The sequence below is a fragment of the Triturus cristatus genome, chromosome 2_1, assembly GCF_964204655.1.
Source record: "Triturus cristatus chromosome 2_1, aTriCri1.1, whole genome shotgun sequence".
Classification (NCBI taxonomy): Eukaryota; Metazoa; Chordata; class Amphibia; order Caudata; family Salamandridae; genus Triturus; species Triturus cristatus.
Window position 1 is genome coordinate 1,061,807,194 of NC_140581.1, and position 19,626 is coordinate 1,061,826,819.

Sequence of the window (19,626 nt, forward strand, 5' to 3'; positions counted from 1 at the left end):
CGAGGCTCTGCTCACCTGCCTACCCCGGCGTGTGTCGAAGAGGGCCCACCACGTGCTGGTGCAAGCTCCAAACACCAGTCCCGCGACCTCTGCAGCCTCCACAGACCATCGCTGCCCCCCGACACTGACCCTTATTACTCCTTCCTCATTTACATACTCCACCGGCGTCCTCTTCAGCCCAGTAGGTCCCACATGTGAAACTGTGTCCTGAATGGCAGTGACCCCAAAGTTGGGGTCAGTGAGGCATAGTTCCATACGGCAGGCCTGCGACACGAGGTGCCACTAACCCTGTTCAACACAAGTCGGCGACACGTGGTGCCACTAACCCTGTTCAACGCAAGCCAGCGACACGTGGATGAGAGACCAGGACTACCCTGCGGACCAGTAGGTCCCACATCCAGCACCTAGTCGCGAATCACAAGTGGCAGAGTCCACACCAGTGAACGCACGGAGAGGAGTAGGAGGAAGATGCGGCACAGTCCGGACGAAAGCTGGATCAGAATCACGGAGGTGACTGAACACTATCAACAACTGACCTGGTGCCATCAACCCTGTTCACCACAAGTCTGCGTCCTGTGGTGCCACTGAACCTGAACTACGCAGGCCGGTAGGGCCATCCAACCTATGCCGGTGACACTCAGTGAATGGCCCGTGCTGACCGCTGCCTCAGGCCTATACTGCGTCCAGTAGGTCACACATGTGGAACTGTGTCTTGGGTAAGATGTGGAGGAATCCACACCATTGGACACGCCTCATCGCAGGCGGCATCCCCTAACAGTACTGGTGCCACTAACTCTGTGCGCAATGAGTCATGGGCACCATCTGGTTGGACCTTGACGGCGTCAGAGCACATGGCCTGGTGTTTTTCTGCATCTTCATCTGGCTGGTTCCGGACTTGGTGTCCGACATGTGTCTGTTCCATTCATCTCCACCATAGTGACTGTTTCAGCGTGGGCCTGCCCTCTGCATCATGCCCTGGGGGTACACCTTCCACTGTCCACCGAGACACTCTGCCACAAGGCCCTTTGTCATCTCGGGAACCTGCTCTGCACTCATGACCCTGCCCCAGTGCCCCGCAAGTCAGCGGCCCATGGCAGCAGGCCTGTGCAGGACGCTGTGCATCCGGGGCTACTAACTCTGTGCAGCACAAGTCATGGGGCCTTTATGGTTGAATGGTTGTGTCCTTTACAATGTACACTGTTATCGATTTCTGACTGCACCAGGCAGCCCTTGCTGGCTGGTGTGCACACACCCCACACACATCCAACACATGTGTCACTCGGTAAGTGTGCCTGCTAATAAATGTGGCCGTGCGCACATGCCCGTAGCCATTCACACCATCTGAGCAAGTGTGTCTGTGTGTTCATTGTGTCAGCATGATGGGCACGGGCCCTGCAACATCACAGTGTGCCGTCTTGAGTGGACGTTGCCATGTCACCTCAGCGTTGGTAGTGACCCTGGACATGTAGCCCCGCACCTACCCCCCTGCATGCACAAGATGCGTGTGCTGGTTCGGCAGGGCGAGCAGGGCGTGGGTCGGACCTGGCCCTGGGCAGGAAGTGCGGTAAGTGTGTCTCTGTGTTGGGGTGTTGTCACCACCAGGGCCACAGTAGTCGATGTTGCAATGTGGCATGCACCAGGAGGGTGGGCCCGCAGGTACGGGGACATGTAGGAGTGCAAGACTGCTCGGGGTCTTGGCACATTCATGCCAAGTGTTATGTGTATCAGTCCTGCAGATGCATGAGTCAGTTGCCTGGCCTCATTTGCAGCACGATCACAGCCAGCCATGGGCTGTATACCTGTGTCCACCCTGTCTGGACCATTGGCCTACACCCAAGTGGGCGCACACCTTCGAAGGCCATCGTCACGGTGTTGTTGGCATGTTGATGGACATGTGCGGATTGGCATTAGAATGGTGTCCCGTAGGAGTGCACGTGATGCAACGGCGCAGCACACACAAGTGTGGAGGCTCGTGGCAGGGAGGAGCAGCTGTGTGGCAACGTGACACACAGTGAGTCCGCTCATGTGCCACGTGCTGGGCATATCATCCATGATTCCCAGGGCTGCAGAAGTCCCACCACACCCACGACCGGCCTCTGTGCATCTCCTGTATGCATGCAGCTGGTGAAGTTACTGAAGGGGTGAAAGGTCCTTTGTCTGAACTATCAGGCGGTAGCACATCTGCAGCTCAGAGCAGGAACTTGCATGTGAGCAGCACCCCCTGACAGATACGATAGCATTTGCTTGCGACTCCCACACTACGCACTGCCTGACGTGAGACCAACGTGTAAACATCCCACACGCAGAAGTCCTTTGTCGTAGTTGGCGTGTGTGAAATGGCCTTCACACGTACTCCCACCCCACCCCAGGCCTCCACCCGTTGCACACAGACACTGCTCATTGCACCGAGCTGTGCCATTTCATCCACAGGACTGGCGCAGGGCAAGCCAGTGCCGCTTCAAGCAGAGCCACTGACGCAATGGCAGACCATCCCGGACACATGCTCGTCTCCAGTCACGTGGACCTGTACCGTGCACGTCTGCTGCATGTACTGGGGGCACTGCCGTTGGCAGTGCTGCAGATCAGTTACTGGCTGAGCTTCCGCCTTGCGAACGTCACCTGCATGCAGCCTGTGTTGCATTGTCACTTGTGCATATTCGAGTGGTCCATGGATGTCTGCCTCTCCAACATAATGGTAGCTGACCTGGATTACGACGTTCGTGTGTGCCCCCTGTTGGCCCACGACCAGAAGTGTCACCGGGATGCCCGTATATGGCATGCATGGATGTTTGGCATGCAGGCTGGAAACTAGACCTGGGAGATTGCACGAGTCGTCGTGTGCAGTGAGCACATTGAGCCACTACCCGAGTGGGCTTTGGTGCACATTGGGTCCAGTGGTTGAAGTCAGCACATCTGTCCGGGTCAGCTGATGGATTACGTCGATGACATGTCAGATGTGGTGGACGACGATCGCTCATTGGAGATGTTGGCCTACGCAGCTGCACTCGTGTTCATGGACGAGTGACAAGGTACCTGCACCCACAACTGGATGTGACCCATTGCACGTGTCCCGACACATGGTTGCATGTTGGGAATCTGATCACATGTCCCAAGACGACAGTGGACATGGCTGCATTGGCCAGGACTCATGATCCAGGCATGGACAACCAACGCGGGTTGGCACTGACTTGGTGAGGGACTCCCCCGAGGTGGACGTGGGTGCTTTCCTACGTTCCTCATTCAGACATGCTGCTGCATTTGTCTGCATATCGTGGCACTTCTCGTAGTACTGACACACACTTGTTGATAATGTTTCCACACTTTCACTTGTCTCCAACTGTGTTGTGTCTTGATTTGTATGCCAATGTGTGTGTCACAGACTCTCTGGCTCCCTGCCATACGTGCATTGCTACTCCATCAGGACTGTGTGTTTGTACTTGTGCATTATCATGTCCCTGTATTGTGCTTTGCCAGATGCGTATGGCCGTTTACCGGCCACAGGCGGGTGCACTTGTGTCCTGTGTTTGGTTGTGCACAAGTTGGTTTTTGTACCACATTGTGTTCGATGTTGGGGTGCTCTGCTTCTTATGTGTGTGGGCTGCATTGTGTGGGAGATGCCCCTTCAGCTCTGATTTGGCTCACCCTTCTCCCTTTCAGGCGGTGTGGTTTTCACTTCTGTGCTTGTTCAGTGGTGTGATATTGCCGGGTTGTGAGACTTGTGCTCCTGGTTGTTGTTGTTACTCTTGGGCATGGTTTGTCTGCAGTTGTACTGTGCTTAATTGTGCATGTGTGCCATTGTGCCCATCTCCCTCCGTCCCCCCAGTCCCTGCTGGTTCCTCTCCCTGTTCCTCTTGTGTCTGTTGTTTTGGGCAGTCTCCGGTCCCAGAGTCCTACCACCATCTCCAGACTGATGTGGTGGACACCATTTCCTCCATGTCATCCAGCTCCTGGTGTGGCGCTGGATTCCCACCTCCGATGTGCATTGCTGCCTTCTTGTTGTTGGCGTGATTCTGCTTGTTTGTGCCTTTCGCATCATTCCGGAAGTTCTGGTTTTCTGCCATTATCCTCCTCTGCTCTCAGGCGGCATTCAGTTTGTCCAAGATGGCCTGCCATGTACAATGTTTTGTTGCCAATGGGGCTGGTGGGGTTGTCTGCTGGCTCGGGTTACCTCCATTGTGGTTGGCTGTTGTTTTCTGTTTGGATTGTCTTTCTTTTTCAGGCTTTTGTTGTGCTTATTCCCACCTGCCGTGTGTTTGGCGGGCCTGGCGGTGCTTATCCCTGCTTTCCTCATCGCAAATGGGTTCATCGCACGTTTTCTGGTGTTGTGGTTTGTGTTTTTATCTCTGTCGGGGTGGTTGTATCGTGGACATTGGCCGCGTTTTTGGCGGACTATCGCATGCTACCGCCGTGTTGTGAATTCCACGTTGACACAGGGTTATTTTCCCGCAATAGGCTGTGATGTGTAAGGTTGCGTTAACATTTTTTGGGGATGTTTAGCACACGTTCTTGTGAATATACCACAAATTCTTATTTATTCTCACTCACTGACTTGCATTCATTCTTAATCTCACTCATACCAGGTTTACTAACGTTTTGCACACAGTGACACAAACCCAGTGCCAAGTGTTAAGGTGTAGTTTAGTGTCCTAAAGTAAGCAAAATTGTGCCATGCACTACTTTGAGTTATATTTAATCAAGTGGACCTTCTATGGGTGGTGCATGGATGTTCCATGCAACCAATCATCCATTTTGATGCAAAACATTTGAAGAGAGGAATTTGAACCAAAATCTTACAACTCCTCGAAGCAGGAATAACAAGAAGTGTTTTAATTTCCCCAAATGTATCCGACTTTGCATGTGTGCTGCATTGTGATGCACACATACAAAGTGGGGAAAGCCTTAAAGCACAGATTTTGTACTGGAAGGGACCACTTCCAGTAAAAAACCTATAATTCAGAGGATGCACGCGCCCCGCACTACTGAACAAGGGTGTGTGCTGCTCCAGCACACAGGGAGAGAAATAATGCACCATATCTTAGTAGGTATGGTCATTTTCCTCTCTCCCTTTGAATCAATGCAGCACAGCATCTTCAGTACAGCACTGTATTTCATGAAAGTGTTAATATGGATAGCAATGCGTTTAACTATGAAAATGAACTATCGTCCTTATTAATGAAATTGCCAGTTCTGTACTCCACATCTATCTAGACACGCAAGTATGTAGTCAGGCAGACCCGGAGCCAAGGCCTAGGATTACTGATTTATGGGTCACAGGTGGGAGGGTGCATGACTTGCACGCAAACACGCGGGCAATAAAACTTTCATCAATTCAAGATAGGTGCAGCTACATTACAATTATCAGGGGAGATTTCCCAAATGAAGCACACATGGCCGGACTGGGTATGTGCTTCTAAAACACCACACAGTGAAATGGCACATGAGATAGGATCACATAGCCAATCAGGGTCTAGCAAACGTAGTGATCACAAGCTCCAGATGCTAGACATCTGGACACATTCACCACTGACCACACTGTGTCCACCCAGGTCAAGACCCACCTGTAGTAATCAGTGACCATTAATTTATGACTCTAAAGTAAGCAACCAACATTCCTCATCACATATGGTATGCCAGAAACCTCTATTGCTCGTTGTAATATTGTAAATAAATAGACCGCAAACTTTATGTAAATTGAGACAATCCTTAGATGTAGTGCTTGTAACTGCCGGCCGAACTGTTTAATTAAAGGAACTGTTCCTGTTTTGCCTAACGCCTCTTGTCTTCTGATTTTTTAAGGAAATCCAATTTGAGCAACAAAAGAATAGTACATCTGAGCCCCAGTCTCACTCACTCCCTGTTGTTGACTCTAACTCACTTTCACTCACACATTAACACAAGCACACAAATAAACATGCTCTCTCTCACATAAAAAAGTCTCACGTGCAAGCATGCACATAACATACATTTAAAAATAGTTTTACGTCCCTCAACTGCCACCAACTAGATGTGCTCTGTTTTTTACACTATTACTGAATAATATAACATTATTCACCATATAAAAAACAGGCTGAAAATAACGAATGCAAATACTCCCCTGTGTTCTTGGCACTGAGTTTGCCACCTCTGAAGCCAGGAGTCCCAAAGGCAGGGCCAAGGGTCCAAAGGGGCAATCCAGGGGTTGCAGGTGTGACCCCTGGCAACCCCAAAATGATTTCCATTCCATATAGTAAAAGTGGAGGTCCAGAAGAATTACAAGTCCTTCTGATGTAGACATTTTCAGCGTTTTTTAACTTAATTGTGGTGATTTGCTTCGCAGACAAAGGAAGTTAACTTACATTCAATTTTTTTTTAAAAGTCTGCAGATAAAAACCAGTGGGCAGAAATGAAAAAAAAGGGAACTTCCGCTATTTGAAAAGGAGCAACCCAACCCATAAATGTGACTATCATCTCTGAGCATTCTTTTGGCCCAAATATTGATGACACTGGGGACTTGCAAGCTCTTTCTTGAGAACTGGCAAGTAGCCCTGTCAGTGCTTAATTTGTGCCGGTGCTCGAAGCTCTGCCCAGAAGCCGGCGGCTGGTGGAATTGAACATCGGAACGCCTGATACCAAGGCTGCATAGACTTAAATCCATCTCATGCCTCTTTAATCCACTACGAGACACTCCCTGTCCCTTTATTTCACTCTTGCAGGTTTCTTCATTCTCCTTTTGTAACTGTTTTTCCATTTTTCTCTTTCTCCTTCTTTCCGATTTGTGTGTTTTACCCTCTCTTGCTCTCGGTGATGATCAGGCGGAAAAAAAGTGCCGATCCTCCCAAAAAAGTGCCGGTGGCCCCCACCAGCATCCTCAGGCTAGAATTAAACAAAGAACCCTGCCAATCAGAGACAATGTCGTCTTTGTTGTAAGTATGTTAAATTAGACTCTTCTAACCCAACATTGTCAGTTCTGGGAGAACTGTGTGAGGATCTGAGACCTTTATACAGCTGGCAATGGAATTTCTGTCAAAATAGATATGATGCCGTTTTTTATGCACGTTACAAGACAACTTCCTGTCTTGATTATTTCATAGGTTTTGTCTTTTGCAAACCAGTGTTACACACTTTCCTCCACTGTTTTCTGACCGCTCACTAATGATTTTGTTTGTAAAGATTTATGCAAAAGTACAATCTGGGTAAATCGTTAATAGTGCAAATTAAGGGGCATATGTACAAGCCCCTATCGCCACGGGAACGTCACTTTTTGTGATGTTTCCGTGGTGATGGGGGCCTTGCCTTATGTACAAGGCAGCGTTAAGCCACTTAACGTGGCTTAACGCTGCCTTGTACATAAAGCACCCTTTTACGCTATGGTTAGCGTGTAAGGGGCGTGCAGTGGGTGTTGTGGTGGGCGTTCCACTGCAACACCCATTGTATTTGACGCTGTCCCCTATGAACAAAGGTGGCAAAACGAGGAGAAATGCAATTATTTCTCCTCGTTTTTGCTTTTTCCATGTGTGCTCCCTTGTGCAGCACACATGGAAAAATCAAAATGCCATGGTTTGTTTATGTACACAAAGGTGTCCCTTCCTGTACATAAACAAACCTTTTTAAAAATGCAATTTTGTAACTTTCATATGTGCTGCATGAAGCAGCACACATGAAAGTTACAAAAAGGCATTTTAGGATTGGTTATGTGCAGGAAGGGAAACCTCCCCTGCACACAGACACCCTTGCACTCTGGTGTAAGGGTGCCTGCGTTGGTGCTAAGTTGTGAAACTTAGCGCCATCGTAGGGGAACACGCAAGGCTGCACCACATCCTTGTAAATATGGTGCAGCCGTGCATTTCTGAAGTGGTCGAGCGTGTCGTTAAGCCCAGGGTGCTAACAACATGCTCCGGCACTTTGTCGTACATATGGCCCTGAGTTTTTAGATAAATTTTAAAGCTTAATCATGCTTTTTTTTTTAAATTAAATATACTGCAGACCCTGGCTGGCTTTAAAAGTTACAATTGTCGGTCAATTAATAGCTTTCTAAACAAGTATATGAATGACAGAGAACCAGGTTAGACAAAATCACCAAGACACATTAATCAACGTAGAAAATATATACATTTCTACCTCTAGTCATAATATGCTTTTGCTATATGTTCATCTGTAATGCATTTACTTCACTCTTGTCCTGTTCTTTTTAACTCTAGCTGCACAAGTTTTAGCTTCTTTGTTGTCACTTGTTTTGTGTCACAGGTTTGTGTTTTATTCTTCATTTTTACGAAAGCATGCCCTTTGTGCGGCACCAGTATAAAATCTTATGGAACATTTATTGAGTATGAGGCACCATTTCTGGCAAAGGCATGGCATACAGTTGTGAGTTGGTTGCTTGTTATTGTTATTAAATGGAAATAGCTAGTGAATAAGTTGTGCATGAAGCTTTCGGCTCAATGTACTCTTATGCTGAATTAAAATTGACAGAGAGAGATTATTTGCTTAGGGCAAAAGAGTGTCATGTGTGCTAAAGGCTCCCACAGATGTAGTGGCTACTGAAGAACCTATTTGGTTATGCGTACACCATTAAAATATCTGACAAGGAGATGTAGAGTTTTGAATGTGTTTGGTTGTGCACAAGTTGTCCCTTCCTGTACATAAACAAACCTTTTTAAAAATGCAATTTTGTAACTTTCATATGTGCAGCATGAAGCAGCACACATGAAAGTTACAAAATGGCATTTTAGGATTGGTTATGTGCAGGAAGGGAAACCTCCCCTGCACATAGACACCCTTGCACTCTGGTGCAAGGGTGCCTGCGTTGGCGCTAAGTTGTGAAACTTAGCGCCATCGCAGGGGGAAACGCAAGGCTGCACCACATCCTTGTAAATATGGTGCAGCCGTGCATTTCTGAAGTGGCCGAGCGTGTCGTTAAGCCCAGGGTGCTAACAGCACGCTCTGGCACTTTGTCGTACATATGGCCCTGAGTTTTTAGATCAATTTTAAAGCTTAATCATACTTTTTTTTTTAACTTAAATATACTGCAGACCCTGGCTGGCTTTAAAAGTTACAATTGACGGTCAATTAATAGCTTTCTAAACAAGTATATGAATGACAGAGAACCAGGTTAGACAAAATCACCAAGACACATTAATCAACGTAGAAAATATATACATTTCTACCTCTAGTCATAACATGCTTTTGCTATATTTTCATCTTTAATGCATTTACTTCACTCTTGTCCTGTTCTTTTTAACTCTAGCTGCACAAGGTTTAGCTTCTTTGTTGTCACTTGTTTTGTGTCACAGGTTTGTGTTTTATTCTTCATTTTTACGAAAGCATGCCCTTTGTGCAGCATCAGTATACAATCTTATGGAACATTTATTGAGTATGAGGCACCATTTCTGGCAAAGGCATGGTATCCAGTTGTGAGTTGGTTGCTTGTTATTGTTATTAAATGGAAATAGCTAGTGAATAAGTTGTGCATGAAGCTTTCGGCTCAATGTACTTTTATGCGGAATTAAAATTGACAGAGAGAGGTTATTTGCTAAGGGTAAAAGAGTGTCATGTGTGCTAAAGGCTCCCACAGATGTAGTGGCAACTGAAGAACCTATTTGGCTATGCGTATACTATTAACATATCTGACAAGGAGATGTAGAGATTTGAATGTCAGTGATTATACTAAGAAAGGAAGAAGACAGCTTTATGACTACAGAAGTTATAAAAGGAACAAACTACAGGAAGTGCTAGCCTTTAAAAAGTGAGTTACGTATCACACTTGGAAATACATTATTGAAATGAATGAATAAACAATGAGGCGATAGTTTAGGAAATACATTTACTTTGACCCAATGATTTACTTTTTAACCAAAGTGCATGCATCTTTGATTTATACTCTGGGTCACCATATTGTGTTTCACATTGGTAGGGTGACCAAACATTGGTTTATTTATATACAAGTTCATAATGTTAAACATCAGGGAAAGCATGGCCGTTTTTCTGGATTGGATGCTATAGTCCCAAAATACCCAGGTTTCATTTGACACTTTATCATTATAGACCTCTTCCCAGCACAAACATTGGATAAATAAATTATTTCTAAATCTCAGGGAAGCCTACGTGTTCATGCGAAACAACAATATTTTAATATATGAGGACTCATACAGGGTACAGTTATATTTTGTTCCCTCATATGCTAATCTCTAAAAAGGTGGTGACACAACACCATTGTTAAATCAATATGAGATATATCAGGAACTTATTCTAGTTTGGATTGGTTGACTAGATGATTTGTGTCACAACCGCAGTAGAGTAAACTTGAGTAGTAAGGCCAGGACCGCTTCCTCCTCCTCCTAAGGTTCTGCTCACTCACTTCAAAATAGGTTAAGGTTTGTTAAGAGGACCCAAAGTGAGCGGGTGAAGAGAGTGAGAAAGATAGAAACAGTTATGGAGGTTGGTATCCAGACTGGATAAACAAGCATTTACAATGCAATGGTCTCTGCATTGTTAAAGTTAGAGCTGTTGGCATTGCTCATGACATTATTCTTGTTTTTGTTTTTAAAACATTTAAAGAAACGGCATTGTTATTTACAATGTCAATAGCTGAATCACTCTCCAATGCGAGACCTATTGCATTTGCACTCACACACAGAGCCACACACACAGTCACCCACACACAGAGCCACCCACACACACAGAGCCACTCACAGAGCAACCCACACACAAATAGAGCCACCCACAGAGCCACCTACACACACGGAGTTACCCACACACAGACAGAGCCACCACGCATAGAGCCAGACACACAGCCACACACACAGAGCCACATACACAGAGCCACACACACAGAGCCACACATACACACAGAGTGGCTTCCACAAATCTTCCAGCACCTGTGACGAGATTAGCAATAAATCATCATTCAACAGTGTTTAAGGCAAGGAGTTAAATGCCAACATCAGAAGGAAATAAAAAGAGAACTTCGCCACTAAAGATAAAGCGTGCAAGAAACCGAGGAAGGTTTCTGCGTTTCAGGCATACACTGGTCATGTCATTGAAGAATGGAACCGCAGCTCACAAACCAGGCAGGGTTGGGAGGAACCAGACTGGAAATGAAATTACTAGCACACTGTAGCAGTGCTGGTGCGCAGTTAGTAACACTGACTAGACACATAGCCGTCACGTACCTATGGATGGTCACACACACACCCCCAGCAGTATACACAATGTCTGCTTTACAGCCATAGTATGCATGCTGTAGAGATACCCACAAATTACTAGCACTGCTGTCAAAGTAGCGAACACAAACTACTAGTACCACAGCCAGAGCACATGCTGCTAGTCCAGAATCTTCACGAACGTGCGGTTACACTACAGCCGGGGTCAGCACTGCACCCATAGTTCAGTCAGCTGAACTAGGGTTTCGAGGCGCCATTCTGTCTCTGACATAGTCACTGCTCCAGTACTTTGGAAGTATGTATGTCCCTAATTGACTCTGTCCTCTGCCTTAGGTGCACCGGTTCGGGTAAAGAGTTGTTGTTAGTCGTAAGGCTGCGCACTCAGAAATGTACAGGCAGGCAACTAGAGCCAAATTTCGGGGGGTGGGGCTGAAAAAGATTTCGGGGGAGCTAGGTCTTCCAGCCATAGGCAGAGTGGCTGTAAGAAGGGGTGAAAACACAACAAAAGCCTCATTAACGAGTAAATGGTCTTTTAAAGACCTGTGAAGTACTCGGGTGCGGCTGCAATTAGACGGACGCCAGCCAGCGAGGCTTTCTCAGCCGGGCTGACACACATGACGGGGGGGGGAGGGGGGCTGCAGCCCGGTGAGCCTAATGGGAATTGCGTGCCTGCATGTGTCTGCGTGCAGCGCGCAGCCGGCACGTGCACACGCGGGGAGCACCAGCAGGTTTGAATCCGAATGCCAGCGCGTGCAGCAGAGAAGGGGCTTCCATGGTGGGGTCTTGACGTGTGCATGTTGGTTGTTTCCCTACATAGGGTCTATGGCAGGCTTTGACCTGCAGCACGTGTTGTCCTGAGCACTGTAGTGCCCGCGCACCAACAACTGAAAACACACACTGGGCAGCGGCATCGGGTGCTGGAGACTGATTATTAAACATATTTAGTTCAAGTTATCAGTAAAAGGTGAGCTCTGAACCCTGCTCCGGACTGCCCTCGTGGTCAGTGTGTAACCACCACGTGCTACAGGTACACACCTGTTAGGTAACTACGAGGTGAAAGGAGCCTTTTCACTGCCCAACAGAATAAAAGGTGCCCTCCTTTTATTCCAGCAGCCTAGACCCGGTGAGAAATATTAACATGTGCCAGCAAGGGAGGAATCAAGTTAAAGGGGCTGTAAGAAGCGGGCTGGGGTTCTAACTGTGTACGTGTTACTGAAAAATTATGTATTCCACACAGGGCCCCGAGTGCAAAGAAGGGGCTGATTTACAAGCCTCTTGCGCCGCAGGTAGGTCACTTATCCCCCCATATTAAAAGTGAGGCATCGGAGGGCAGGGGGCTTGGAAATAAGTCCTGAAGTACTGATCCTGGCATTCCGCCTGTCTAACAAACACCCCTGGGGCCTTGGACATTCAGAAGCATTCATGTCCCCTGAAAGCGAGTCACCAAATATTTTAATGACGCGAAGCCACACCGGGTATCGATTCAACAAGAGCAGCAGGATTTAAGCAAAACATTGCGCCATCTTTACACGGTTCTCAGCTCCCCTCATTGCCTACAAATCACCGCGAATCGCACTTTACCCAGAAGCCACTTTACTTTCTCGCAGTTGAGCTTTTGGGAACTATACAGCCAGTGCTTGTGAGCGGAGCGCCTCTCCCGTCCCCCTCTCCGCGGCTGTGTGTGAGAACACAAGTGTTGATCCATTAAAGGCTCTTCCAGGGCCTCGACCGCCTCCCTCCGGTCTGCCCCATTGTCTGAGTGCGATCACATTTCCAGATCCCTCGTCTATTTTCCCTTGTGTTTGAAGGGACCACAAGGGCATGCCACCGAGGTCAAGCGCGTCATTTTCAGATTCGGGTGCGTGTTTTTAGAGGAGAGAAAGAAAGTAAAAAACACGCCCCCGAATCCAAAAAGGACAGGGCTTGTTTGGAGAGACAAACCTCTTCTCCAATGGCTGGCCAGCATTTAAGAGGCCAGCCAATGGAGAAGAGGAGAGAAGAGGGGCGGGTTCAAGCCCCTCTTCTCCAAGTCATTAAATCTCGCGAGCGAGACTGCGCAAGCATGTCATTTTCAGATTCGGGGCGTGTTTTTAGAGGAGAGAAAGAAAGTAAAAAACACGCCCCCGAATCCGAAAAGGACGGGGCTTGTTTGGAGAGCCAAACCTCATTTATACTATGTGGGAAGAAATTGGGACTTACCCAGTGCAAGCAGATGGGATGCTGTAACTAGCCCTGGAATGTACCACGACTGCCGCTCAGGAACCAAAACAAAGATGGAAAGTCACTGCGGCACAGGAAAGAGGGAGACTGGGAAAAGGGAGACAAAGTGACAAATGATAATTGAGGCAGGTTACATGAAAGCAACAAACATATGTTGTACTCTGCAGTAGTATCCAGTAATATTACTGTGCTGCATGAGTACATTCAATCATTGAACCAAAAAAAGAAAATAATCCTTGATTGTTCTATAACAGCAAACACACAGCTGCATACCACCCTTAAAATTTCAAATAGAATATTCTCAAAGGTAACATTTAAAACGTTACAAACAATCACCCAGATAACGCAGATATTTTGAAGTTATAAAATAATGTATAGATTGCAAAAATAGTGTTTTGAAAGGGCTAATGTATAGATTGCAAAAATAGTGCATTGAAGGGGCTTCAGATATAGTGTCCAGTAATCCGAGATCCTCGTTGTTGTTTTCCTTAAAAAGAGAGAATAACCACAGACAGGACTTCAAATACATTATAGAATTCTGTCAAAAAGTGGCCCTCTTTATTCAGACAGATTACAAACCATAATTTATTTGAGCAGAGGATTGTGGTATGCAGGCGGAAACAGGAGTCAATATGATGCTTACAGGAAAATGGAATTTGTATTGCACCATCTATGGCATATTTATGCTGACATAACACTTCATACAACTACAAGTAAAATCTGTAGGAAATAGTGATTGAAATGATCTAATAGCAGTTCATTTTATCGAAGATGCCACAAATCACCCAAAGGCCTCAAACTAATTGGCCAACCCATTACGGAAAAAGAGCTCTGTTGGAAAATGTGAGAATGCTTCAGGTCAGACAGTGACTGTCAATTCTGAGCCTGCTATCCGATGAAGCTGGGTGGTGTTTAATACAGGCCAGCATGTGCTTAATTCACTTTATAAAGAAAGACATGTCGAATGTCATATTGGTGATTTAGAAACACCAAGGGACTAATTTAGGGTCGGTTTCTGGGCTGATGGACCCCCTTAGTGGAAGAGACGTGCCCCTACTTTACTGGCGTCCTGCTTATACGTTTCGAGATGTCAGTCTTTTTCTTGGACATTTGTCCCTGAAATGGCTCTAGTGCACATGGCATTGGCCTTGTCAAAGGGAAAGAGCTGTAGTGGCAGGACCCCCATGCCATGTCAGCATGGAGGAGGATTCAGCCCTTATGTGATACCCACCTAAAGCATGCATCCATCTCAAGGAATCACATAACTAAAGTGCAGTATGAACTGGAAGGTTTCTCTTTGTTCATTGGGGCATTTGAAGCTTTTCTGTCCAGAAACACTATAGTCCTCAAGGCAGTCTCAGGCGGAAGGGACAGAAAGATCACATATGGAATTTGCATTGGGAGGACCATACTACATTTACTTTATCATTAGGGTCAGGTCCGCTGAAACGGTAGCCCAATGCCAGAGTTGGCAGCAGCTATGCCATCACGAGCACCGCCATCGCCACACTTTCGATGAGATAGAAATGCCCAGATGGCTGGGCTTTCTGATGATGTTTGAGGAATGGCAAGTGACAACTGACTTGTAAATAAGGCTCTTTAAATTACTTAGAGGTAATAAGTGATATTTTCTAATGTTCTATTATCATTGTCTTGTATAATAATGCCTAAGTATGGTATCCTGGATCAGCAAAATTAAATTATGAGATTATTGAATGATTAATGTATGTTCATAATTACAAAGGATGTCCATGAGCTTAATGTGTATGTTTAATATATTGCAATTAAACAGTAATTTGGTATTTTTAAAAAAGGATTGAGAGTTGTTCTGCTTCACATGCAAAATTGACCAGTTAAAAGCTAAATAGGTTCAACAAAATGTGTAAAATTAGGGATATTAAAATATTATAAAAAACTTTTGAAAAATTAAAATGTAGAAAAGAAATGAATATGAAAAAGCTAAAATATTTAATTACCCAGCTCCTTATATTTTAATTACCCCTGATAAAACACGGGCGATATATAAACATTTTAACAGTGTGTTGAGTGTACTTTGCAAAACTGTGCCTGTGCTCCCACAATTCCCTTTGCTTTGCTACTTTAATTTGCAGGTTTAAGGAGGATTTGATCTGTCCCTTCTGCCCCAAAAGATAAATAGGCTCTGCCAACTTGATATTATGCCTGGCCATTGTACTCCTCTCTATAATGTGTACTTTTGAAACAGTTGAACTACTGGTAGAAGGCAGGTTTGGGCCCAACATAGGGGGCAGCACAGACCACAAAAACGTTTCTTGGTGTGAAAAAGGCTACTTTTTGGAAACTGGTGCACCTTACATACAAATCCCTTGGCCTGTGCCGTACAAAACTAAGCCTCACTAAATATTGTCTTCCTACCTTACCCCCACCCCCTCCCCTAACATGTTCCCCCCCGCAACAACTTGCCATTCCTAACTTCTGCTCCTGGATATGGACCAGTTTGGCGTCCGGCCAGGGCATGGGACGACAACCGTCCTGGATAAACTTTGAATGCGAGCCGACAGTGGCAGCTCCTCAGTGCTGTTGGACATGTCGGCCGCTTTCGACACAGTTAGTCACTCGGTGTTGCTGGCAAGATTGGCAGGTCTGGGGGTGACGGGCCGTGCCTTGGAATGGTTACAGTCTTATTTGACTGACCATCAACAGGTAGTGACCCTGACGCCATTTTTTTCCCCTTGGTCCCCGGTATGCCATGGAGTACCTCAGGGCTCAGCCATTAGCCCAATCCTCTTCAATGTCTATTTAGGGCCCCTGATCCCTCTAATAAAATCTTATGGGTTCGAGGTAGTTAACAATGCGGACGATATTCAGTTGATGTTCTCCATGGAAGGAGAGCATGCAGTCCCTCTGAGCTCTTTTCAGGCATGTATGAGGAAGGTCTCTGACTGGTTGAGGGCCAACTCACTGCAGCTGAACGCCGGGAAAACGGAGCTACTACACTGCTGCGCAGCGAAAATGTCTAAACTTCCTTTGGCCGAGTTCCGGCTCTGGCCAGAGGATGCCCCTATAGTTGCAGCAAAATCAGTCCGTAACCTGGGGGTCATGATGGACGAAGACCTTCAACTGCAATCTCAGGCTAATAAAACAATCGGCACCTGTATTGCTTTGCTGAGAGCTCTTCGTCAAATTCTCCCGCTACTCCCTAATGAGGCAAGGTCTCTTGTGGTCCAGAGTGTGATCCTGAGTAGAGTGGACTATTGTAATTCACTGTACCTGGGTGCTCCCCTCTATATCGTACAGGGATTACAAAGAATACAGTCAACTGCAGCCAAACTGGCCCTCAGGAGACAGCGTGATTCATCTGTAACCCTGGCATTAAGGGACCTCCATTGGCTTCCTGTTAAAAAGAGGATTGAGTTCAAGTCGTTAGTCATGGTCTATAAGGCCCTACATAACACCGGCCCGTTACCATTGCGCAAACGATTCTCCTGGTACGAACCAAAAAGACTCCTCCGGTCCACTAGTCAAAGCCTGGCAGCTGTCGCCAGAGTAAAACTCAATTAAATCAAAAAGAGGAGCTACAGAGGGAAGACGTGCCAGAACACCCTCCAATCAAATACAATTTCAACAAACAAGAACTGGCACCATGTAGCATAATTTTATGTAGTCTGAAATGAGTGGAGGAAAGAATATTTTATCAAAAACCTCCAGTACCCATTAAATCATATGGTATAACCCCATCCAGTGTGCTACCAATATTTAAAATTTCAAAGACAACAGAAAAGATGGAAACAAGAAAGTGTAAGGTCAGTCCACAGATTAATTAAACAACTTTACTCACTCTACACACACCCTCATTATCAGAAAAGGTAGGTGAAAAAATGTGTAAAGGAAGAGAAAGTATCTCACGTGCGCGCCACCAGAGGAGCTACTGGTTGGTTCTCACCAGCTTGCCCACGTTTATTTCATCATTGATAGCTTTCTCATAAGAAAAAAGTGAAGTGTCCAGTGCAAAGAAAGACAAACACACAACAAAAGGAATGTGTATTGTGAAAACAGGAACAAAAGATGTACCAACAAAGACAAAGAAGGGGTTAGACTCACAAATATACTTTTTATTTTTGTTAGGAGTCTATCCCACTGTTTAAAAACACAGCATGTTAAATACCTTGTTAATGACGGCCAACATGTTTCATTGCCAATTAATTTGTGGCAAATTCATCAGGGCAATAGAGGTAAAAAATCACCTCCCTGGACACACAACAATACAAAGGACTGACGAACACAAAGAGACAACATACAGCTTAGTTAGTTCAACGGGATGTCCACAATAAAAACTCAAATGTATATTCACAATTAATCACGGAAAAATTCCATGACTCTGAACTCAGGTATATTACCTAGTTGGTGCCTTGGGCCCACATACCAGCTCGCAACCAGTCACAGGGGCGTATAACCTGTTTGCTTTCGCCTCCCTGTTCAAAAAAGCACAACCGTTGCTAATGCGTGCATCTGTGAAAAGAGTATAATAATGACGGGGATTGATCCCCAGTATCCACACCGTCACCATTCATCTTATAAAACGATGATATTCCAACTGTTCCACATCAGAAAGTACAGACAGGGTTGCGCAAAATGTAAGTCACACAGATCAGCGCACCTGTAGCTATTATGATTAGCCACTCGTCTCACACAATCACTACTGGTTGTCCTCATGTATGGGCCAACAGGCAATAGCCCGCATATCTGCCTGCACGTTTGAAAACTGTTAATGGTATACTCCAATCTTCTAAAAGTCGAGCTGCTGTACACTTCAAGTAAGCACATTTAAAAAAAAATGCAAATAATGCTCGCAATAATGTCAAGTCAAACAGAAGTACATTAACTTTCAATGTTTGCATGTCTGCCGGCGCTTTTAAAACCTGAGCCGAGTCTCAACCCAATATTTGAAACTCAAGCCACGCACACGATGCCCCACGAATTAAAAAAAATATAGCAGCTGTGCAGCGTTCGATCATCAAACGAGAGCTTCACAGAGCCTCTAAAGCCCCTGCGCTTACCGTATACCTTTACACACGGGCGGTAACTCAACCCAACATCGAGTTACCGCCTCGCCGCATCCGCTTACAAACACTCCATACTCGCGCATCGCAAGACTTTGAGAGTCCCAATATCAAGTGTAAGCAGTATGGGGAGTATGGCGGCCATCTTAGCACTGTTTCTAATACCAATGAATAATGCAGAGGAACCCTATTTCGGGCAACAATAGTCCGTAAATCCGCCCCGTCCTTCCATTTTTACTCAGAATCAGCAACTTGGCAAAAACTATAGCGATGTCTGGGCATATTACAAGAAAATGAGCAACACTCACTGCCTCAACATTGGTATCATCACCTTAGCGATAACCAAAGGAACGAGGACGTCCCTCATGTAGCAGTTAGTCTTTCATCCCAAAACTAATAGCATATACTCTTTAAATCAAACCTACTCCATTTAATTAAAGTCTGGGAGAAAATGTGTGGTATATGGAAATACAAGTCAACAATAAATGCAAGGGCAGGGGTCAACACAGACAGTATACTGATGTTCTATTGATGTTATACTAGACATATGGTGGACAGCCTACCTACTGACCTTATTCCACTCAATTTGGTCATTAAGACCAACAGTGTCCCCCTTCTCTGAATAAATCCAGCGAGCCTCCTTCACTGCCAATCTCTTCTCCACATCGCCAGCATCACCAAAAACCTTCTCCAAAACAACCCATTTTAGTGATTTAAAGTGGTGTGGATGATCATGGTAATGTTGTACCAGGCGTGTAGTGAGTTTGCCTGTCCTGATCGTGCTTAGATGTTCTTGTATGCGCACCTTGACCTTTCTGGATGTTAGACCAATGTAGTGTAGCCCACACGGGCATGTAAGTCTGTATATTACATGACATGTGTTACAGTTAGTGAACTGACGAAGAAACCAGGTTCTCCCACTACCTAGTGTAATTTCAGTTGTCTTCTCCGTCAGCTCACACACCGAACACCCACCACAGGGATGGTGTCCTGGGGGAAGAGTAACACTCCTCTTATCATGGACAGGTCTCGTATGCACTAATCTGTCCTTCAAGTTCTGCGTCCTTTTAAACGCAATAAAACTCACCAAGATGGGAGGCAGGGCTTTCAGCACGGCGGCAGCACGCCTCTGAAATCAGATCCCCCAAGAGCTGCGTCAGGCTAAAACGCTGCTGCGCTTCAGGAAAGATCTCAAGACATGGCTATTTCGCCAGGAATAGCTGGCATCG